General features: G+C 47.8%; 36 non-coding genes across 36 annotated transcripts; all 36 read right to left on the bottom strand.

Moving 5' to 3' along the window:
- Nucleotides 1–126: 126 nt before the first annotated feature.
- TRNAI-AAU (transfer RNA isoleucine (anticodon AAU)) lies at nucleotides 127–200 on the bottom strand. The gene has a single exon. It is a non-coding gene; the product is annotated as a tRNA-Ile (tRNA).
- A 215-nt stretch (nucleotides 201–415) lies between these two features.
- On the bottom strand, nucleotides 416–487 carry TRNAD-GUC (transfer RNA aspartic acid (anticodon GUC)). The gene has a single exon. It is a non-coding gene; the product is annotated as a tRNA-Asp (tRNA).
- Nucleotides 488–1223: 736 nt separating this feature from the next.
- TRNAI-AAU (transfer RNA isoleucine (anticodon AAU)) lies at nucleotides 1224–1297 on the bottom strand. Its single transcript has one exon. It is a non-coding gene; the product is annotated as a tRNA-Ile (tRNA).
- Nucleotides 1298–1512: 215 nt separating this feature from the next.
- On the bottom strand, nucleotides 1513–1584 carry TRNAD-GUC (transfer RNA aspartic acid (anticodon GUC)). Its single transcript has one exon. It is a non-coding gene; the product is annotated as a tRNA-Asp (tRNA).
- A 736-nt stretch (nucleotides 1585–2320) lies between these two features.
- TRNAI-AAU (transfer RNA isoleucine (anticodon AAU)) lies at nucleotides 2321–2394 on the bottom strand. Its single transcript has one exon. It is a non-coding gene; the product is annotated as a tRNA-Ile (tRNA).
- Nucleotides 2395–2609: 215 nt separating this feature from the next.
- TRNAD-GUC (transfer RNA aspartic acid (anticodon GUC)) lies at nucleotides 2610–2681 on the bottom strand. The gene has a single exon. It is a non-coding gene; the product is annotated as a tRNA-Asp (tRNA).
- A 736-nt stretch (nucleotides 2682–3417) lies between these two features.
- Nucleotides 3418–3491, bottom strand: TRNAI-AAU (transfer RNA isoleucine (anticodon AAU)). The gene has a single exon. It is a non-coding gene; the product is annotated as a tRNA-Ile (tRNA).
- A 215-nt stretch (nucleotides 3492–3706) lies between these two features.
- On the bottom strand, nucleotides 3707–3778 carry TRNAD-GUC (transfer RNA aspartic acid (anticodon GUC)). The gene has a single exon. It is a non-coding gene; the product is annotated as a tRNA-Asp (tRNA).
- Nucleotides 3779–4514: 736 nt separating this feature from the next.
- On the bottom strand, nucleotides 4515–4588 carry TRNAI-AAU (transfer RNA isoleucine (anticodon AAU)). The gene has a single exon. It is a non-coding gene; the product is annotated as a tRNA-Ile (tRNA).
- A 216-nt stretch (nucleotides 4589–4804) lies between these two features.
- Nucleotides 4805–4876, bottom strand: TRNAD-GUC (transfer RNA aspartic acid (anticodon GUC)). Its single transcript has one exon. It is a non-coding gene; the product is annotated as a tRNA-Asp (tRNA).
- Nucleotides 4877–5612: 736 nt separating this feature from the next.
- TRNAI-AAU (transfer RNA isoleucine (anticodon AAU)) lies at nucleotides 5613–5686 on the bottom strand. Its single transcript has one exon. It is a non-coding gene; the product is annotated as a tRNA-Ile (tRNA).
- Nucleotides 5687–5901: 215 nt separating this feature from the next.
- TRNAD-GUC (transfer RNA aspartic acid (anticodon GUC)) lies at nucleotides 5902–5973 on the bottom strand. The gene has a single exon. It is a non-coding gene; the product is annotated as a tRNA-Asp (tRNA).
- Nucleotides 5974–6709: 736 nt separating this feature from the next.
- TRNAI-AAU (transfer RNA isoleucine (anticodon AAU)) lies at nucleotides 6710–6783 on the bottom strand. The gene has a single exon. It is a non-coding gene; the product is annotated as a tRNA-Ile (tRNA).
- A 215-nt stretch (nucleotides 6784–6998) lies between these two features.
- TRNAD-GUC (transfer RNA aspartic acid (anticodon GUC)) lies at nucleotides 6999–7070 on the bottom strand. Its single transcript has one exon. It is a non-coding gene; the product is annotated as a tRNA-Asp (tRNA).
- A 736-nt stretch (nucleotides 7071–7806) lies between these two features.
- On the bottom strand, nucleotides 7807–7880 carry TRNAI-AAU (transfer RNA isoleucine (anticodon AAU)). The gene has a single exon. It is a non-coding gene; the product is annotated as a tRNA-Ile (tRNA).
- Nucleotides 7881–8095: 215 nt separating this feature from the next.
- On the bottom strand, nucleotides 8096–8167 carry TRNAD-GUC (transfer RNA aspartic acid (anticodon GUC)). The gene has a single exon. It is a non-coding gene; the product is annotated as a tRNA-Asp (tRNA).
- A 736-nt stretch (nucleotides 8168–8903) lies between these two features.
- TRNAI-AAU (transfer RNA isoleucine (anticodon AAU)) lies at nucleotides 8904–8977 on the bottom strand. Its single transcript has one exon. It is a non-coding gene; the product is annotated as a tRNA-Ile (tRNA).
- A 215-nt stretch (nucleotides 8978–9192) lies between these two features.
- Nucleotides 9193–9264, bottom strand: TRNAD-GUC (transfer RNA aspartic acid (anticodon GUC)). Its single transcript has one exon. It is a non-coding gene; the product is annotated as a tRNA-Asp (tRNA).
- A 736-nt stretch (nucleotides 9265–10000) lies between these two features.
- TRNAI-AAU (transfer RNA isoleucine (anticodon AAU)) lies at nucleotides 10001–10074 on the bottom strand. The gene has a single exon. It is a non-coding gene; the product is annotated as a tRNA-Ile (tRNA).
- A 215-nt stretch (nucleotides 10075–10289) lies between these two features.
- TRNAD-GUC (transfer RNA aspartic acid (anticodon GUC)) lies at nucleotides 10290–10361 on the bottom strand. Its single transcript has one exon. It is a non-coding gene; the product is annotated as a tRNA-Asp (tRNA).
- A 736-nt stretch (nucleotides 10362–11097) lies between these two features.
- Nucleotides 11098–11171, bottom strand: TRNAI-AAU (transfer RNA isoleucine (anticodon AAU)). Its single transcript has one exon. It is a non-coding gene; the product is annotated as a tRNA-Ile (tRNA).
- Nucleotides 11172–11387: 216 nt separating this feature from the next.
- Nucleotides 11388–11459, bottom strand: TRNAD-GUC (transfer RNA aspartic acid (anticodon GUC)). The gene has a single exon. It is a non-coding gene; the product is annotated as a tRNA-Asp (tRNA).
- A 736-nt stretch (nucleotides 11460–12195) lies between these two features.
- TRNAI-AAU (transfer RNA isoleucine (anticodon AAU)) lies at nucleotides 12196–12269 on the bottom strand. Its single transcript has one exon. It is a non-coding gene; the product is annotated as a tRNA-Ile (tRNA).
- Nucleotides 12270–12484: 215 nt separating this feature from the next.
- Nucleotides 12485–12556, bottom strand: TRNAD-GUC (transfer RNA aspartic acid (anticodon GUC)). Its single transcript has one exon. It is a non-coding gene; the product is annotated as a tRNA-Asp (tRNA).
- Nucleotides 12557–13292: 736 nt separating this feature from the next.
- Nucleotides 13293–13366, bottom strand: TRNAI-AAU (transfer RNA isoleucine (anticodon AAU)). Its single transcript has one exon. It is a non-coding gene; the product is annotated as a tRNA-Ile (tRNA).
- Nucleotides 13367–13581: 215 nt separating this feature from the next.
- TRNAD-GUC (transfer RNA aspartic acid (anticodon GUC)) lies at nucleotides 13582–13653 on the bottom strand. Its single transcript has one exon. It is a non-coding gene; the product is annotated as a tRNA-Asp (tRNA).
- A 1025-nt stretch (nucleotides 13654–14678) lies between these two features.
- TRNAD-GUC (transfer RNA aspartic acid (anticodon GUC)) lies at nucleotides 14679–14750 on the bottom strand. The gene has a single exon. It is a non-coding gene; the product is annotated as a tRNA-Asp (tRNA).
- A 736-nt stretch (nucleotides 14751–15486) lies between these two features.
- On the bottom strand, nucleotides 15487–15560 carry TRNAI-AAU (transfer RNA isoleucine (anticodon AAU)). Its single transcript has one exon. It is a non-coding gene; the product is annotated as a tRNA-Ile (tRNA).
- A 215-nt stretch (nucleotides 15561–15775) lies between these two features.
- Nucleotides 15776–15847, bottom strand: TRNAD-GUC (transfer RNA aspartic acid (anticodon GUC)). The gene has a single exon. It is a non-coding gene; the product is annotated as a tRNA-Asp (tRNA).
- A 736-nt stretch (nucleotides 15848–16583) lies between these two features.
- On the bottom strand, nucleotides 16584–16657 carry TRNAI-AAU (transfer RNA isoleucine (anticodon AAU)). Its single transcript has one exon. It is a non-coding gene; the product is annotated as a tRNA-Ile (tRNA).
- A 215-nt stretch (nucleotides 16658–16872) lies between these two features.
- On the bottom strand, nucleotides 16873–16944 carry TRNAD-GUC (transfer RNA aspartic acid (anticodon GUC)). Its single transcript has one exon. It is a non-coding gene; the product is annotated as a tRNA-Asp (tRNA).
- Nucleotides 16945–17680: 736 nt separating this feature from the next.
- Nucleotides 17681–17754, bottom strand: TRNAI-AAU (transfer RNA isoleucine (anticodon AAU)). Its single transcript has one exon. It is a non-coding gene; the product is annotated as a tRNA-Ile (tRNA).
- A 215-nt stretch (nucleotides 17755–17969) lies between these two features.
- TRNAD-GUC (transfer RNA aspartic acid (anticodon GUC)) lies at nucleotides 17970–18041 on the bottom strand. The gene has a single exon. It is a non-coding gene; the product is annotated as a tRNA-Asp (tRNA).
- A 736-nt stretch (nucleotides 18042–18777) lies between these two features.
- TRNAI-AAU (transfer RNA isoleucine (anticodon AAU)) lies at nucleotides 18778–18851 on the bottom strand. Its single transcript has one exon. It is a non-coding gene; the product is annotated as a tRNA-Ile (tRNA).
- Nucleotides 18852–19067: 216 nt separating this feature from the next.
- Nucleotides 19068–19139, bottom strand: TRNAD-GUC (transfer RNA aspartic acid (anticodon GUC)). Its single transcript has one exon. It is a non-coding gene; the product is annotated as a tRNA-Asp (tRNA).
- Nucleotides 19140–19875: 736 nt separating this feature from the next.
- TRNAI-AAU (transfer RNA isoleucine (anticodon AAU)) lies at nucleotides 19876–19949 on the bottom strand. Its single transcript has one exon. It is a non-coding gene; the product is annotated as a tRNA-Ile (tRNA).
- Nucleotides 19950–20051: the final 102 nt, after the last annotated feature.

Below are 20051 nucleotides of genomic sequence, written 5' to 3'. Positions count from 1 at the left end.
AATCAGTTAGGCATGCAATTCTACACAGAAAGCACTATGAACAAAACGCGGAGTAAAAAGAAACAAGCTTCAGCATCGACCTACCTGGGATGAAACGAGTGCACGGGACCTCTAAAAAGCTGTGCTTGGCCCGTACGGGGATCGAACCCGCGACCTTGGCGTTATTAGCACCACGCTCTAACCAACTGAGCTAACCGGCCATGGGTGGGGCGTTTATCCCCTACGCAAAGAACTGGAAATAGGTATGAGCGCAAATAATTCCCTTTTGGGGGGGGGATGGATTTATCACACAATGTAGAGACTTCTGGTGGCAGTAAAGTGACAATCAAACAATAAAATATCAAAAGCCCCTGAATATGAATTTATTGCCAGCAGGATCAGCTTCTCGGAGCAAATTCAAGAATATAAGAGAGGCCTCCCCGTCGGGGAATCGAACCCCGGTCTCCCGCGTGACAGGCGGGGATACTTACCACTATACTAACGAGGATTGGCTGTGCCGTCACCTCTGGCATCGCACTCCGAGAAAGTGCACACGCGGTATGTGAATGATCAGATGAACCCCTGTTGGCCAGGCTCCTTTTTCGTTTTGGCACTTTCAGACAAGGGAGGCGAGACTGTGAAGAAAACTGCAATTTTTGGGAGAGAGAGCAGCCGCCCTAATGATGGCAAAGCTGTCTATAGTGTCTGGGAGCTTTTGTCAAACTTTTGCTCGGCAGACCAATAATGGCCTCATTCAGACAGCTGTATTTTCAGGACGGCATACTGACCCTAGCATGACCTAATATCAAGTCTAGTAAGTTAAAGATTGCCACAGCTACATTGATACATCACCAGAACCGCCGTCAGTGCCTGGCTGCGGAAACAGCACTTCCATCAGCATATGACTACATCAGCATATGAGTTCAACACAAGACCCATCATCAGTACATGAATACAGCACCAGAGACACCATCAGCACATAAACACAGCACCAAGCTTAACACAGAGATCCATTGCAATGGCGCAATGGTCAACAGCAAAATACGCTGCAACTATACTATCTGCTTGCTACAGGCTTCAAATAACACCACCACACCATAGGGACAACTACTTCTGCAAATCAGTTAGGCATGCAATTCTACACAGAAAGCACTATGAACAAAACGCGGAGTAAAAAGAAACAAGCTTCAGCATCGACCTACCTGGGATGAAACGAGTGCACGGGACCTCTAAAAAGCTGTGCTTGGCCCGTACGGGGATCGAACCCGCGACCTTGGCGTTATTAGCACCACGCTCTAACCAACTGAGCTAACCGGCCATGGGTGGGGCGTTTATCCCCTACGCAAAGAACTGGAAATAGGTATGAGCGCAAATAATTCCCTTTTGGGGGGGGGATGGATTTATCACACAATGTAGAGACTTCTGGTGGCAGTAAAGTGACAATCAAACAATAAAATATCAAAAGCCCCTGAATATGAATTTATTGCCAGCAGGATCAGCTTCTCGGAGCAAATTCAAGAATATAAGAGAGGCCTCCCCGTCGGGGAATCGAACCCCGGTCTCCCGCGTGACAGGCGGGGATACTTACCACTATACTAACGAGGATTGGCTGTGCCGTCACCTCTGGCATCGCACTCCGAGAAAGTGCACACGCGGTATGTGAATGATCAGATGAACCCCTGTTGGCCAGGCTCCTTTTTCGTTTTGGCACTTTCAGACAAGGGAGGCGAGACTGTGAAGAAAACTGCAATTTTTGGGAGAGAGAGCAGCCGCCCTAATGATGGCAAAGCTGTCTATAGTGTCTGGGAGCTTTTGTCAAACTTTTGCTCGGCAGACCAATAATGGCCTCATTCAGACAGCTGTATTTTCAGGACGGCATACTGACCCTAGCATGACCTAATATCAAGTCTAGTAAGTTAAAGATTGCCACAGCTACATTGATACATCACCAGAACCGCCGTCAGTGCCTGGCTGCGGAAACAGCACTTCCATCAGCATATGACTACATCAGCATATGAGTTCAACACAAGACCCATCATCAGTACATGAATACAGCACCAGAGACACCATCAGCACATAAACACAGCACCAAGCTTAACACAGAGATCCATTGCAATGGCGCAATGGTCAACAGCAAAATACGCTGCAACTATACTATCTGCTTGCTACAGGCTTCAAATAACACCACCACACCATAGGGACAACTACTTCTGCAAATCAGTTAGGCATGCAATTCTACACAGAAAGCACTATGAACAAAACGCGGAGTAAAAAGAAACAAGCTTCAGCATCGACCTACCTGGGATGAAACGAGTGCACGGGACCTCTAAAAAGCTGTGCTTGGCCCGTACGGGGATCGAACCCGCGACCTTGGCGTTATTAGCACCACGCTCTAACCAACTGAGCTAACCGGCCATGGGTGGGGCGTTTATCCCCTACGCAAAGAACTGGAAATAGGTATGAGCGCAAATAATTCCCTTTTGGGGGGGGGATGGATTTATCACACAATGTAGAGACTTCTGGTGGCAGTAAAGTGACAATCAAACAATAAAATATCAAAAGCCCCTGAATATGAATTTATTGCCAGCAGGATCAGCTTCTCGGAGCAAATTCAAGAATATAAGAGAGGCCTCCCCGTCGGGGAATCGAACCCCGGTCTCCCGCGTGACAGGCGGGGATACTTACCACTATACTAACGAGGATTGGCTGTGCCGTCACCTCTGGCATCGCACTCCGAGAAAGTGCACACGCGGTATGTGAATGATCAGATGAACCCCTGTTGGCCAGGCTCCTTTTTCGTTTTGGCACTTTCAGACAAGGGAGGCGAGACTGTGAAGAAAACTGCAATTTTTGGGAGAGAGAGCAGCCGCCCTAATGATGGCAAAGCTGTCTATAGTGTCTGGGAGCTTTTGTCAAACTTTTGCTCGGCAGACCAATAATGGCCTCATTCAGACAGCTGTATTTTCAGGACGGCATACTGACCCTAGCATGACCTAATATCAAGTCTAGTAAGTTAAAGATTGCCACAGCTACATTGATACATCACCAGAACCGCCGTCAGTGCCTGGCTGCGGAAACAGCACTTCCATCAGCATATGACTACATCAGCATATGAGTTCAACACAAGACCCATCATCAGTACATGAATACAGCACCAGAGACACCATCAGCACATAAACACAGCACCAAGCTTAACACAGAGATCCATTGCAATGGCGCAATGGTCAACAGCAAAATACGCTGCAACTATACTATCTGCTTGCTACAGGCTTCAAATAACACCACCACACCATAGGGACAACTACTTCTGCAAATCAGTTAGGCATGCAATTCTACACAGAAAGCACTATGAACAAAACGCGGAGTAAAAAGAAACAAGCTTCAGCATCGACCTACCTGGGATGAAACGAGTGCACGGGACCTCTAAAAAGCTGTGCTTGGCCCGTACGGGGATCGAACCCGCGACCTTGGCGTTATTAGCACCACGCTCTAACCAACTGAGCTAACCGGCCATGGGTGGGGCGTTTATCCCCTACGCAAAGAACTGGAAATAGGTATGAGCGCAAATAATTCCGTTTTGGGGGGGGGATGGATTTATCACACAATGTAGAGACTTCTGGTGGCAGTAAAGTGACAATCAAACAATAAAATATCAAAAGCCCCTGAATATGAATTTATTGCCAGCAGGATCAGCTTCTCGGAGCAAATTCAAGAATATAAGAGAGGCCTCCCCGTCGGGGAATCGAACCCCGGTCTCCCGCGTGACAGGCGGGGATACTTACCACTATACTAACGAGGATTGGCTGTGCCGTCACCTCTGGCATCGCACTCCGAGAAAGTGCACACGCGGTATGTGAATGATCAGATGAACCCCTGTTGGCCAGGCTCCTTTTTCGTTTTGGCACTTTCAGACAAGGGAGGCGAGACTGTGAAGAAAACTGCAATTTTTGGGAGAGAGAGCAGCCGCCCTAATGATGGCAAAGCTGTCTATAGTGTCTGGGAGCTTTTGTCAAACTTTTGCTCGGCAGACCAATAATGGCCTCATTCAGACAGCTGTATTTTCAGGACGGCATACTGACCCTAGCATGACCTAATATCAAGTCTAGTAAGTTAAAGATTGCCACAGCTACATTGATACATCACCAGAACCGCCGTCAGTGCCTGGCTGCGGAAACAGCACTTCCATCAGCATATGACTACATCAGCATATGAGTTCAACACAAGACCCATCATCAGTACATGAATACAGCACCAGAGACACCATCAGCACATAAACACAGCACCAAGCTTAACACAGAGATCCATTGCAATGGCGCAATGGTCAACAGCAAAATACGCTGCAACTATACTATCTGCTTGCTACAGGCTTCAAATAACACCACCACACCATAGGGACAACTACTTCTGCAAATCAGTTAGGCATGCAATTCTACACAGAAAGCACTATGAACAAAACGCGGAGTAAAAAGAAACAAGCTTCAGCATCGACCTACCTGGGATGAAACGAGTGCACGGGACCTCTAAAAAGCTGTGCTTGGCCCGTACGGGGATCGAACCCGCGACCTTGGCGTTATTAGCACCACGCTCTAACCAACTGAGCTAACCGGCCATGGGTGGGGCGTTTATCCCCTACGCAAAGAACTGGAAATAGGTATGAGCGCAAATAATTCCGTTTTGGGGGGGGGGATGGATTTATCACACAATGTAGAGACTTCTGGTGGCAGTAAAGTGACAATCAAACAATAAAATATCAAAAGCCCCTGAATATGAATTTATTGCCAGCAGGATCAGCTTCTCGGAGCAAATTCAAGAATATAAGAGAGGCCTCCCCGTCGGGGAATCGAACCCCGGTCTCCCGCGTGACAGGCGGGGATACTTACCACTATACTAACGAGGATTGGCTGTGCCGTCACCTCTGGCATCGCACTCCGAGAAAGTGCACACGCGGTATGTGAATGATCAGATGAACCCCTGTTGGCCAGGCTCCTTTTTCGTTTTGGCACTTTCAGACAAGGGAGGCGAGACTGTGAAGAAAACTGCAATTTTTGGGAGAGAGAGCAGCCGCCCTAATGATGGCAAAGCTGTCTATAGTGTCTGGGAGCTTTTGTCAAACTTTTGCTCGGCAGACCAATAATGGCCTCATTCAGACAGCTGTATTTTCAGGACGGCATACTGACCCTAGCATGACCTAATATCAAGTCTAGTAAGTTAAAGATTGCCACAGCTACATTGATACATCACCAGAACCGCCGTCAGTGCCTGGCTGCGGAAACAGCACTTCCATCAGCATATGACTACATCAGCATATGAGTTCAACACAAGACCCATCATCAGTACATGAATACAGCACCAGAGACACCATCAGCACATAAACACAGCACCAAGCTTAACACAGAGATCCATTGCAATGGCGCAATGGTCAACAGCAAAATACGCTGCAACTATACTATCTGCTTGCTACAGGCTTCAAATAACACCACCACACCATAGGGACAACTACTTCTGCAAATCAGTTAGGCATGCAATTCTACACAGAAAGCACTATGAACAAAACGCGGAGTAAAAAGAAACAAGCTTCAGCATCGACCTACCTGGGATGAAACGAGTGCACGGGACCTCTAAAAAGCTGTGCTTGGCCCGTACGGGGATCGAACCCGCGACCTTGGCGTTATTAGCACCACGCTCTAACCAACTGAGCTAACCGGCCATGGGTGGGGCGTTTATCCCCTACGCAAAGAACTGGAAATAGGTATGAGCGCAAATAATTCCCTTTTGGGGGGGGGATGGATTTATCACACAATGTAGAGACTTCTGGTGGCAGTAAAGTGACAATCAAACAATAAAATATCAAAAGCCCCTGAATATGAATTTATTGCCAGCAGGATCAGCTTCTCGGAGCAAATTCAAGAATATAAGAGAGGCCTCCCCGTCGGGGAATCGAACCCCGGTCTCCCGCGTGACAGGCGGGGATACTTACCACTATACTAACGAGGATTGGCTGTGCCGTCACCTCTGGCATCGCACTCCGAGAAAGTGCACACGCGGTATGTGAATGATCAGATGAACCCCTGTTGGCCAGGCTCCTTTTTCGTTTTGGCACTTTCAGACAAGGGAGGCGAGACTGTGAAGAAAACTGCAATTTTTGGGAGAGAGAGCAGCCGCCCTAATGATGGCAAAGCTGTCTATAGTGTCTGGGAGCTTTTGTCAAACTTTTGCTCGGCAGACCAATAATGGCCTCATTCAGACAGCTGTATTTTCAGGACGGCATACTGACCCTAGCATGACCTAATATCAAGTCTAGTAAGTTAAAGATTGCCACAGCTACATTGATACATCACCAGAACCGCCGTCAGTGCCTGGCTGCGGAAACAGCACTTCCATCAGCATATGACTACATCAGCATATGAGTTCAACACAAGACCCATCATCAGTACATGAATACAGCACCAGAGACACCATCAGCACATAAACACAGCACCAAGCTTAACACAGAGATCCATTGCAATGGCGCAATGGTCAACAGCAAAATACGCTGCAACTATACTATCTGCTTGCTACAGGCTTCAAATAACACCACCACACCATAGGGACAACTACTTCTGCAAATCAGTTAGGCATGCAATTCTACACAGAAAGCACTATGAACAAAACGCGGAGTAAAAAGAAACAAGCTTCAGCATCGACCTACCTGGGATGAAACGAGTGCACGGGACCTCTAAAAAGCTGTGCTTGGCCCGTACGGGGATCGAACCCGCGACCTTGGCGTTATTAGCACCACGCTCTAACCAACTGAGCTAACCGGCCATGGGTGGGGCGTTTATCCCCTACGCAAAGAACTGGAAATAGGTATGAGCGCAAATAATTCCCTTTTGGGGGGGGGATGGATTTATCACACAATGTAGAGACTTCTGGTGGCAGTAAAGTGACAATCAAACAATAAAATATCAAAAGCCCCTGAATATGAATTTATTGCCAGCAGGATCAGCTTCTCGGAGCAAATTCAAGAATATAAGAGAGGCCTCCCCGTCGGGGAATCGAACCCCGGTCTCCCGCGTGACAGGCGGGGATACTTACCACTATACTAACGAGGATTGGCTGTGCCGTCACCTCTGGCATCGCACTCCGAGAAAGTGCACACGCGGTATGTGAATGATCAGATGAACCCCTGTTGGCCAGGCTCCTTTTTCGTTTTGGCACTTTCAGACAAGGGAGGCGAGACTGTGAAGAAAACTGCAATTTTTGGGAGAGAGAGCAGCCGCCCTAATGATGGCAAAGCTGTCTATAGTGTCTGGGAGCTTTTGTCAAACTTTTGCTCGGCAGACCAATAATGGCCTCATTCAGACAGCTGTATTTTCAGGACGGCATACTGACCCTAGCATGACCTAATATCAAGTCTAGTAAGTTAAAGATTGCCACAGCTACATTGATACATCACCAGAACCGCCGTCAGTGCCTGGCTGCGGAAACAGCACTTCCATCAGCATATGACTACATCAGCATATGAGTTCAACACAAGACCCATCATCAGTACATGAATACAGCACCAGAGACACCATCAGCACATAAACACAGCACCAAGCTTAACACAGAGATCCATTGCAATGGCGCAATGGTCAACAGCAAAATACGCTGCAACTATACTATCTGCTTGCTACAGGCTTCAAATAACACCACCACACCATAGGGACAACTACTTCTGCAAATCAGTTAGGCATGCAATTCTACACAGAAAGCACTATGAACAAAACGCGGAGTAAAAAGAAACAAGCTTCAGCATCGACCTACCTGGGATGAAACGAGTGCACGGGACCTCTAAAAAGCTGTGCTTGGCCCGTACGGGGATCGAACCCGCGACCTTGGCGTTATTAGCACCACGCTCTAACCAACTGAGCTAACCGGCCATGGGTGGGGCGTTTATCCCCTACGCAAAGAACTGGAAATAGGTATGAGCGCAAATAATTCCGTTTTGGGGGGGGGATGGATTTATCACACAATGTAGAGACTTCTGGTGGCAGTAAAGTGACAATCAAACAATAAAATATCAAAAGCCCCTGAATATGAATTTATTGCCAGCAGGATCAGCTTCTCGGAGCAAATTCAAGAATATAAGAGAGGCCTCCCCGTCGGGGAATCGAACCCCGGTCTCCCGCGTGACAGGCGGGGATACTTACCACTATACTAACGAGGATTGGCTGTGCCGTCACCTCTGGCATCGCACTCCGAGAAAGTGCACACGCGGTATGTGAATGATCAGATGAACCCCTGTTGGCCAGGCTCCTTTTTCGTTTTGGCACTTTCAGACAAGGGAGGCGAGACTGTGAAGAAAACTGCAATTTTTGGGAGAGAGAGCAGCCGCCCTAATGATGGCAAAGCTGTCTATAGTGTCTGGGAGCTTTTGTCAAACTTTTGCTCGGCAGACCAATAATGGCCTCATTCAGACAGCTGTATTTTCAGGACGGCATACTGACCCTAGCATGACCTAATATCAAGTCTAGTAAGTTAAAGATTGCCACAGCTACATTGATACATCACCAGAACCGCCGTCAGTGCCTGGCTGCGGAAACAGCACTTCCATCAGCATATGACTACATCAGCATATGAGTTCAACACAAGACCCATCATCAGTACATGAATACAGCACCAGAGACACCATCAGCACATAAACACAGCACCAAGCTTAACACAGAGATCCATTGCAATGGCGCAATGGTCAACAGCAAAATACGCTGCAACTATACTATCTGCTTGCTACAGGCTTCAAATAACACCACCACACCATAGGGACAACTACTTCTGCAAATCAGTTAGGCATGCAATTCTACACAGAAAGCACTATGAACAAAACGCGGAGTAAAAAGAAACAAGCTTCAGCATCGACCTACCTGGGATGAAACGAGTGCACGGGACCTCTAAAAAGCTGTGCTTGGCCCGTACGGGGATCGAACCCGCGACCTTGGCGTTATTAGCACCACGCTCTAACCAACTGAGCTAACCGGCCATGGGTGGGGCGTTTATCCCCTACGCAAAGAACTGGAAATAGGTATGAGCGCAAATAATTCCGTTTTGGGGGGGGGATGGATTTATCACACAATGTAGAGACTTCTGGTGGCAGTAAAGTGACAATCAAACAATAAAATATCAAAAGCCCCTGAATATGAATTTATTGCCAGCAGGATCAGCTTCTCGGAGCAAATTCAAGAATATAAGAGAGGCCTCCCCGTCGGGGAATCGAACCCCGGTCTCCCGCGTGACAGGCGGGGATACTTACCACTATACTAACGAGGATTGGCTGTGCCGTCACCTCTGGCATCGCACTCCGAGAAAGTGCACACGCGGTATGTGAATGATCAGATGAACCCCTGTTGGCCAGGCTCCTTTTTCGTTTTGGCACTTTCAGACAAGGGAGGCGAGACTGTGAAGAAAACTGCAATTTTTGGGAGAGAGAGCAGCCGCCCTAATGATGGCAAAGCTGTCTATAGTGTCTGGGAGCTTTTGTCAAACTTTTGCTCGGCAGACCAATAATGGCCTCATTCAGACAGCTGTATTTTCAGGACGGCATACTGACCCTAGCATGACCTAATATCAAGTCTAGTAAGTTAAAGATTGCCACAGCTACATTGATACATCACCAGAACCGCCGTCAGTGCCTGGCTGCGGAAACAGCACTTCCATCAGCATATGACTACATCAGCATATGAGTTCAACACAAGACCCATCATCAGTACATGAATACAGCACCAGAGACACCATCAGCACATAAACACAGCACCAAGCTTAACACAGAGATCCATTGCAATGGCGCAATGGTCAACAGCAAAATACGCTGCAACTATACTATCTGCTTGCTACAGGCTTCAAATAACACCACCACACCATAGGGACAACTACTTCTGCAAATCAGTTAGGCATGCAATTCTACACAGAAAGCACTATGAACAAAACGCGGAGTAAAAAGAAACAAGCTTCAGCATCGACCTACCTGGGATGAAACGAGTGCACGGGACCTCTAAAAAGCTGTGCTTGGCCCGTACGGGGATCGAACCCGCGACCTTGGCGTTATTAGCACCACGCTCTAACCAACTGAGCTAACCGGCCATGGGTGGGGCGTTTATCCCCTACGCAAAGAACTGGAAATAGGTATGAGCGCAAATAATTCCCTTTTGGGGGGGGGATGGATTTATCACACAATGTAGAGACTTCTGGTGGCAGTAAAGTGACAATCAAACAATAAAATATCAAAAGCCCCTGAATATGAATTTATTGCCAGCAGGATCAGCTTCTCGGAGCAAATTCAAGAATATAAGAGAGGCCTCCCCGTCGGGGAATCGAACCCCGGTCTCCCGCGTGACAGGCGGGGATACTTACCACTATACTAACGAGGATTGGCTGTGCCGTCACCTCTGGCATCGCACTCCGAGAAAGTGCACACGCGGTATGTGAATGATCAGATGAACCCCTGTTGGCCAGGCTCCTTTTTCGTTTTGGCACTTTCAGACAAGGGAGGCGAGACTGTGAAGAAAACTGCAATTTTTGGGAGAGAGAGCAGCCGCCCTAATGATGGCAAAGCTGTCTATAGTGTCTGGGAGCTTTTGTCAAACTTTTGCTCGGCAGACCAATAATGGCCTCATTCAGACAGCTGTATTTTCAGGACGGCATACTGACCCTAGCATGACCTAATATCAAGTCTAGTAAGTTAAAGATTGCCACAGCTACATTGATACATCACCAGAACCGCCGTCAGTGCCTGGCTGCGGAAACAGCACTTCCATCAGCATATGACTACATCAGCATATGAGTTCAACACAAGACCCATCATCAGTACATGAATACAGCACCAGAGACACCATCAGCACATAAACACAGCACCAAGCTTAACACAGAGATCCATTGCAATGGCGCAATGGTCAACAGCAAAATACGCTGCAACTATACTATCTGCTTGCTACAGGCTTCAAATAACACCACCACACCATAGGGACAACTACTTCTGCAAATCAGTTAGGCATGCAATTCTACACAGAAAGCACTATGAACAAAACGCGGAGTAAAAAGAAACAAGCTTCAGCATCGACCTACCTGGGATGAAACGAGTGCACGGGACCTCTAAAAAGCTGTGCTTGGCCCGTACGGGGATCGAACCCGCGACCTTGGCGTTATTAGCACCACGCTCTAACCAACTGAGCTAACCGGCCATGGGTGGGGCATTTATCCCCTACGCAAAGAACTGGAAATAGGTATGAGCGCAAATAATTCCGTTTTGGGGGGGGGGATGGATTTATCACACAATGTAGAGACTTCTGGTGGCAGTAAAGTGACAATCAAACAATAAAATATCAAAAGCCCCTGAATATGAATTTATTGCCAGCAGGATCAGCTTCTCGGAGCAAATTCAAGAATATAAGAGAGGCCTCCCCGTCGGGGAATCGAACCCCGGTCTCCCGCGTGACAGGCGGGGATACTTACCACTATACTAACGAGGATTGGCTGTGCCGTCACCTCTGGCATCGCACTCCGAGAAAGTGCACACGCGGTATGTGAATGATCAGATGAACCCCTGTTGGCCAGGCTCCTTTTTCGTTTTGGCACTTTCAGACAAGGGAGGCGAGACTGTGAAGAAAACTGCAATTTTTGGGAGAGAGAGCAGCCGCCCTAATGATGGCAAAGCTGTCTATAGTGTCTGGGAGCTTTTGTCAAACTTTTGCTCGGCAGACCAATAATGGCCTCATTCAGACAGCTGTATTTTCAGGACGGCATACTGACCCTAGCATGACCTAATATCAAGTCTAGTAAGTTAAAGATTGCCACAGCTACATTGATACATCACCAGAACCGCCGTCAGTGCCTGGCTGCGGAAACAGCACTTCCATCAGCATATGACTACATCAGCATATGAGTTCAACACAAGACCCATCATCAGTACATGAATACAGCACCAGAGACACCATCAGCACATAAACACAGCACCAAGCTTAACACAGAGATCCATTGCAATGGCGCAATGGTCAACAGCAAAATACGCTGCAACTATACTATCTGCTTGCTACAGGCTTCAAATAACACCACCACACCATAGGGACAACTACTTCTGCAAATCAGTTAGGCATGCAATTCTACACAGAAAGCACTATGAACAAAACGCGGAGTAAAAAGAAACAAGCTTCAGCATCGACCTACCTGGGATGAAACGAGTGCACGGGACCTCTAAAAAGCTGTGCTTGGCCCGTACGGGGATCGAACCCGCGACCTTGGCGTTATTAGCACCACGCTCTAACCAACTGAGCTAACCGGCCATGGGTGGGGCGTTTATCCCCTACGCAAAGAACTGGAAATAGGTATGAGCGCAAATAATTCCCTTTTGGGGGGGGGATGGATTTATCACACAATGTAGAGACTTCTGGTGGCAGTAAAGTGACAATCAAACAATAAAATATCAAAAGCCCCTGAATATGAATTTATTGCCAGCAGGATCAGCTTCTCGGAGCAAATTCAAGAATATAAGAGAGGCCTCCCCGTCGGGGAATCGAACCCCGGTCTCCCGCGTGACAGGCGGGGATACTTACCACTATACTAACGAGGATTGGCTGTGCCGTCACCTCTGGCATCGCACTCCGAGAAAGTGCACACGCGGTATGTGAATGATCAGATGAACCCCTGTTGGCCAGGCTCCTTTTTCGTTTTGGCACTTTCAGACAAGGGAGGCGAGACTGTGAAGAAAACTGCAATTTTTGGGAGAGAGAGCAGCCGCCCTAATGATGGCAAAGCTGTCTATAGTGTCTGGGAGCTTTTGTCAAACTTTTGCTCGGCAGACCAATAATGGCCTCATTCAGACAGCTGTATTTTCAGGACGGCATACTGACCCTAGCATGACCTAATATCAAGTCTAGTAAGTTAAAGATTGCCACAGCTACATTGATACATCACCAGAACCGCCGTCAGTGCCTGGCTGCGGAAACAGCACTTCCATCAGCATATGACTACATCAGCATATGAGTTCAACACAAGACCCATCATCAGTACATGAATACAGCACCAGAGACACCATCAGCACATAAACACAGCACCAAGCTTAACACAGAGATCCATTGCAATGGCGCAATGGTCAACAGCAAAATACGCTGCAACTATACTATCTGCTTGCTACAGGCTTCAAATAACACCACCACACCATAGGGACAACTACTTCTGCAAATCAGTTAGGCATGCAATTCTACACAGAAAGCACTATGAACAAAACGCGGAGTAAAAAGAAACAAGCTTCAGCATCGACCTACCTGGGATGAAACGAGTGCACGGGACCTCTAAAAAGCTGTGCTTGGCCCGTACGGGGATCGAACCCGCGACCTTGGCGTTATTAGCACCACGCTCTAACCAACTGAGCTAACCGGCCATGGGTGGGGCGTTTATCCCCTACGCAAAGAACTGGAAATAGGTATGAGCGCAAATAATTCCGTTTTGGGGGGGGGATGGATTTATCACACAATGTAGAGACTTCTGGTGGCAGTAAAGTGACAATCAAACAATAAAATATCAAAAGCCCCTGAATATGAATTTATTGCCAGCAGGATCAGCTTCTCGGAGCAAATTCAAGAATATAAGAGAGGCCTCCCCGTCGGGGAATCGAACCCCGGTCTCCCGCGTGACAGGCGGGGATACTTACCACTATACTAACGAGGATTGGCTGTGCCGTCACCTCTGGCATCGCACTCCGAGAAAGTGCACACGCGGTATGTGAATGATCAGATGAACCCCTGTTGGCCAGGCTCCTTTTTCGTTTTGGCACTTTCAGACAAGGGAGGCGAGACTGTGAAGAAAACTGCAATTTTTGGGAGAGAGAGCAGCCGCCCTAATGATGGCAAAGCTGTCTATAGTGTCTGGGAGCTTTTGTCAAACTTTTGCTCGGCAGACCAATAATGGCCTCATTCAGACAGCTGTATTTTCAGGACGGCATACTGACCCTAGCATGACCTAATATCAAGTCTAGTAAGTTAAAGATTGCCACAGCTACATTGATACATCACCAGAACCGCCGTCAGTGCCTGGCTGCGGAAACAGCACTTCCATCAGCATATGACTACATCAGCATATGAGTTCAACACAAGACCCATCATCAGTACATGAATACAGCACCAGAGACACCATCAGCACATAAACACAGCACCAAGCTTAACACAGAGATCCATTGCAATGGCGCAATGGTCAACAGCAAAATACGCTGCAACTATACTATCTGCTTGCTACAGGCTTCAAATAACACCACCACACCATAGGGACAACTACTTCTGCAAATCAGTTAGGCATGCAATTCTACACAGAAAGCACTATGAACAAAACGCGGAGTAAAAAGAAACAAGCTTCAGCATCGACCTACCTGGGATGAAACGAGTGCACGGGACCTCTAAAAAGCTGTGCTTGGCCCGTACAGGGATCGAACCCGCGACCTTGGCGTTATTAGCACCACGCTCTAACCAACTGAGCTAACCGGCCATGGGTGGGGCGTTTATCCCCTACGCAAAGAACTGGAAATAGGTATGAGCGCAAATAATTCCCTTTTGGGGGGGGGATGGATTTATCACACAATGTAGAGACTTCTGGTGGCAGTAAAGTGACAATCAAACAATAAAATATCAAAAGCCCCTGAATATGAATTTATTGCCAGCAGGATCAGCTTCTCGGAGCAAATTCAAGAATATAAGAGAGGCCTCCCCGTCGGGGAATCGAACCCCGGTCTCCCGCGTGACAGGCGGGGATACTTACCACTATACTAACGAGGATTGGCTGTGCCGTCACCTCTGGCATCGCACTCCGAGAAAGTGCACACGCGGTATGTGAATGATCAGATGAACCCCTGTTGGCCAGGCTCCTTTTTCGTTTTGGCACTTTCAGACAAGGGAGGCGAGACTGTGAAGAAAACTGCAATTTTTGGGAGAGAGAGCAGCCGCCCTAATGATGGCAAAGCTGTCTATAGTGTCTGGGAGCTTTTGTCAAACTTTTGCTCGGCAGACCAATAATGGCCTCATTCAGACAGCTGTATTTTCAGGACGGCATACTGACCCTAGCATGACCTAATATCAAGTCTAGTAAGTTAAAGATTGCCACAGCTACATTGATACATCACCAGAACCGCCGTCAGTGCCTGGCTGCGGAAACAGCACTTCCATCAGCATATGACTACATCAGCATATGAGTTCAACACAAGACCCATCATCAGTACATGAATACAGCACCAGAGACACCATCAGCACATAAACACAGCACCAAGCTTAACACAGAGATCCATTGCAATGGCGCAATGGTCAACAGCAAAATACGCTGCAACTATACTATCTGCTTGCTACAGGCTTCAAATAACACCACCACACCATAGGGACAACTACTTCTGCAAATCAGTTAGGCATGCAATTCTACACAGAAAGCACTATGAACAAAACGCGGAGTAAAAAGAAACAAGCTTCAGCATCGACCTACCTGGGATGAAACGAGTGCACGGGACCTCTAAAAAGCTGTGCTTGGCCCGTACGGGGATCGAACCCGCGACCTTGGCGTTATTAGCACCACGCTCTAACCAACTGAGCTAACCGGCCATGGGTGGGGCGTTTATCCCCTACGCAAAGAACTGGAAATAGGTATGAGCGCAAATAATTCCCTTTTGGGGGGGGGATGGATTTATCACACAATGTAGAGACTTCTGGTGGCAGTAAAGTGACAATCAAACAATAAAATATCAAAAGCCCCTGAATATGAATTTATTGCCAGCAGGATCAGCTTCTCGGAGCAAATTCAAGAATATAAGAGAGGCCTCCCCGTCGGGGAATCGAACCCCGGTCTCCCGCGTGACAGGCGGGGATACTTACCACTATACTAACGAGGATTGGCTGTGCCGTCACCTCTGGCATCGCACTCCGAGAAAGTGCACACGCGGTATGTGAATGATCAGATGAACCCCTGTTGGCCAGGCTCCTTTTTCGTTTTGGCACTTTCAGACAAGGGAGGCGAGACTGTGAAGAAAACTGCAATTTTTGGGAGAGAGAGCAGCCGCCCTAATGATGGCAAAGCTGTCTATAGTGTCTGGGAGCTTTTGTCAAACTTTTGCTCGGCAGACCAATAATGGCCTCATTCAGACAGCTGTATTTTCAGGACGGCATACTGACCCTAGCATGACCTAATATCAAGTCTAGTAAGTTAAAGATTGCCACAGCTACATTGATACATCACCAGAACCGCCGTCAGTGCCTGGCTGCGGAAACAGCACTTCCATCAGCATATGACTACATCAGCATATGAGTTCAACACAAGACCCATCATCAGTACATGAATACAGCACCAGAGACACCATCAGCACATAAACACAGCACCAAGCTTAACACAGAGATCCATTGCAATGGCGCAATGGTCAACAGCAAAATACGCTGCAACTATACTATCTGCTTGCTACAGGCTTCAAATAACACCACCACACCATAGGGACAACTACTTCTGCAAATCAGTTAGGCATGCAATTCTACACAGAAAGCACTATGAACAAAACGCGGAGTAAAAAGAAACAAGCTTCAGCATCGACCTACCTGGGATGAAACGAGTGCACGGGACCTCTAAAAAGCTGTGCTTGGCCCGTACGGGGATCGAACCCGCGACCTTGGCGTTATTAGCACCACGCTCTAACCAACTGAGCTAACCGGCCATGGGTGGGGCGTTTATCCCCTACGCAAAGAACTGGAAATAGGTATGAGCGCAAATAATTCCCTTTTGGGGGGGGGATGGATTTATCACACAATGTAGAGACTTCTGGTGGCAGTAAAGTGACAATCAAACAATAAAATATCAAAAGCCCCTGAATATGAATTTATTGCCAGCAGGATCAGCTTCTCGGAGCAAATTCAAGAATATAAGAGAGGCCTCCCCGTCGGGGAATCGAACCCCGGTCTCCCGCGTGACAGGCGGGGATACTTACCACTATACTAACGAGGATTGGCTGTGCCGTCACCTCTGGCATCGCACTCCGAGAAAGTGCACACGCGGTATGTGAATGATCAGATGAACCCCTGTTGGCCAGGCTCCTTTTTCGTTTTGGCACTTTCAGACAAGGGAGGCGAGACTGTGAAGAAAACTGCAATTTTTGGGAGAGAGAGCAGCCGCCCTAATGATGGCAAAGCTGTCTATAGTGTCTGGGAGCTTTTGTCAAACTTTTGCTCGGCAGACCAATAATGGCCTCATTCAGACAGCTGTATTTTCAGGACGGCATACTGACCCTAGCATGACCTAATATCAAGTCTAGTAAGTTAAAGATTGCCACAGCTACATTGATACATCACCAGAACCGCCGTCAGTGCCTGGCTGCGGAAACAGCACTTCCATCAGCATATGACTACATCAGCATATGAGTTCAACACAAGACCCATCATCAGTACATGAATACAGCACCAGAGACACCATCAGCACATAAACACAGCACCAAGCTTAACACAGAGATCCATTGCAATGGCGCAATGGTCAACAGCAAAATACGCTGCAACTATACTATCTGCTTGCTACAGGCTTCAAATAACACCACCACACCATAGGGACAACTACTTCTGCAAATCAGTTAGGCATGCAATTCTACACAGAAAGCACTATGAACAAAACGCGGAGTAAAAAGAAACAAGCTTCAGCATCGACCTACCTGGGATGAAACGAGTGCACGGGACCTCTAAAAAGCTGTGCTTGGCCCGTACGGGGATCGAACCCGCGACCTTGGCGTTATTAGCACCACGCTCTAACCAACTGAGCTAACCGGCCATGGGTGGGGCGTTTATCCCCTACGCAAAGAACTGGAAATAGGTATGAGCGCAAATAATTCCGTTTTGGGGGGGGGATGGATTTATCACACAATGTAGAGACTTCTGGTGGCAGTAAAGTGACAATCAAACAATAAAATATCAAAAGCCCCTGAATATGAATTTATTGCCAGCAGGATCAGCTTCTCGGAGCAAATTCAAGAATATAAGAGAGGCCTCCCCGTCGGGGAATCGAACCCCGGTCTCCCGCGTGACAGGCGGGGATACTTACCACTATACTAACGAGGATTGGCTGTGCCGTCACCTCTGGCATCGCACTCCGAGAAAGTGCACACGCGGTATGTGAATGATCAGATGAACCCCTGTTGGCCAGGCTCCTTTTTCGTTTTGGCACTTTCAGACAAGGGAGGCGAGACTGTGAAGAAAACTGCAATTTTTGGGAGAGAGAGCAGCCGCCCTAATGATGGCAAAGCTGTCTATAGTGTCTGGGAGCTTTTGTCAAACTTTTGCTCGGCAGACCAATAATGGCCTCATTCAGACAGCTGTATTTTCAGGACGGCATACTGACCCTAGCATGACCTAATATCAAGTCTAGTAAGTTAAAGATTGCCACAGCTACATTGATACATCACCAGAACCGCCGTCAGTGCCTGGCTGCGGAAACAGCACTTCCATCAGCATATGACTACATCAGCATATGAGTTCAACACAAGACCCATCATCAGTACATGAATACAGCACCAGAGACACCATCAGCACATAAACACAGCACCAAGCTTAACACAGAGATCCATTGCAATGGCGCAATGGTCAACAGCAAAATACGCTGCAACTATACTATCTGCTTGCTACAGGCTTCAAATAACACCACCACACCATAGGGACAACTACTTCTGCAAATCAGTTAGGCATGCAATTCTACACAGAAAGCACTATGAACAAAACGCGGAGTAAAAAGAAACAAGCTTCAGCATCGACCTACCTGGGATGAAACGAGTGCACGGGACCTCTAAAAAGCTGTGCTTGGCCCGTACGGGGATCGAACCCGCGACCTTGGCGTTATTAGCACCACGCTCTAACCAACTGAGCTAACCGGCCATGGGTGGGGCGTTTATCCCCTACGCAAAGAACTGGAAATAGGTATGAGCGCAAATAATTCCGTTTTGGGGGGGGGGATGGATTTATCACACAATGTAGAGACTTCTGGTGGCAGTAAAGTGACAATCAAACAATAAAATATCAAAAGCCCCTGAATATGAATTTATTGCCAGCAGGATCAGCTTCTCGGAGCAAATTCAAGAATATAAGAGAGGCCTCCCCGTCGGGGAATCGAACCCCGGTCTCCCGCGTGACAGGCGGGGATACTTACCACTATACTAACGAGGATTGGCTGTGCCGTCACCTCTGGCATCGCACTCCGAGAAAGTGCACACGCGGTATGTGAATGATCAGATGAACCCCTGTTGGCCAGGCTCCTTTTTCGTTTTGGCACTTTCAGACAAGGGAGGCGAGACTGTGAAGAAAACTGCAATTTTTGGGAGAGAGAGCAGCCGCCCTAATGATGGCAAAGCTGTCTATAGTGTCTGGGAGCTTTTGTCAAACTTTTGCTCGGCAGACCAATAATGGCCTCATTCAGACAGCTGTATTTTCAGGACGGCATACTGACCCTAGCATGACCTAATATCAAGTCTAGTAAGTTAAAGATTGCCACAGCTACATTGATACATCACCAGAACCGCCGTCAGTGCCTGGCTGCGGAAACAGCACTTCCATCAGCATATGACTACATCAGCATATGAGTTCAACACAAGACCCATCATCAGTACATGAATACAGCACCAGAGACACCATCAGCACATAAACACAGCACCAAGCTTAACACAGAGATCCATTGCAATGGCGCAATGGTCAACAGCAAAATACGCTGCAACTATACTATCTGCTTGCTACAGGCTTCAAATAACACCACCACACCATAGGGACAACTACTTCTGCAAATCAGTTAGGCATGCAATTCTACACAGAAAGCACTATGAACAAAACGCGGAGTAAAAAGAAACAAGCTTCAGCATCGACCTACCTGGGATGAAACGAGTGCACGGGACCTCTAAAAAGCTGTGCTTGGCCCGTACGGGGATCGAACCCGCGACCTTGGCGTTATTAGCACCACGCTCTAACCAACTGAGCTAACCGGCCATGGGTGGGGCGTTTATCCCCTACGCAAAGAACTGGAAATAGGTATGAGCGCAAATAATTCCGTTTTGGGGGGGGGATGGATTTATCACACAATGTAGAGAC

This window comes from Ranitomeya imitator, chromosome 4, assembly GCF_032444005.1.
Source record: "Ranitomeya imitator isolate aRanImi1 chromosome 4, aRanImi1.pri, whole genome shotgun sequence".
Lineage (NCBI taxonomy): Eukaryota > Metazoa > Chordata > Amphibia > Anura > Dendrobatidae > Ranitomeya > Ranitomeya imitator.
This window is presented reverse-complemented; position numbering and strand designations above follow the sequence as displayed.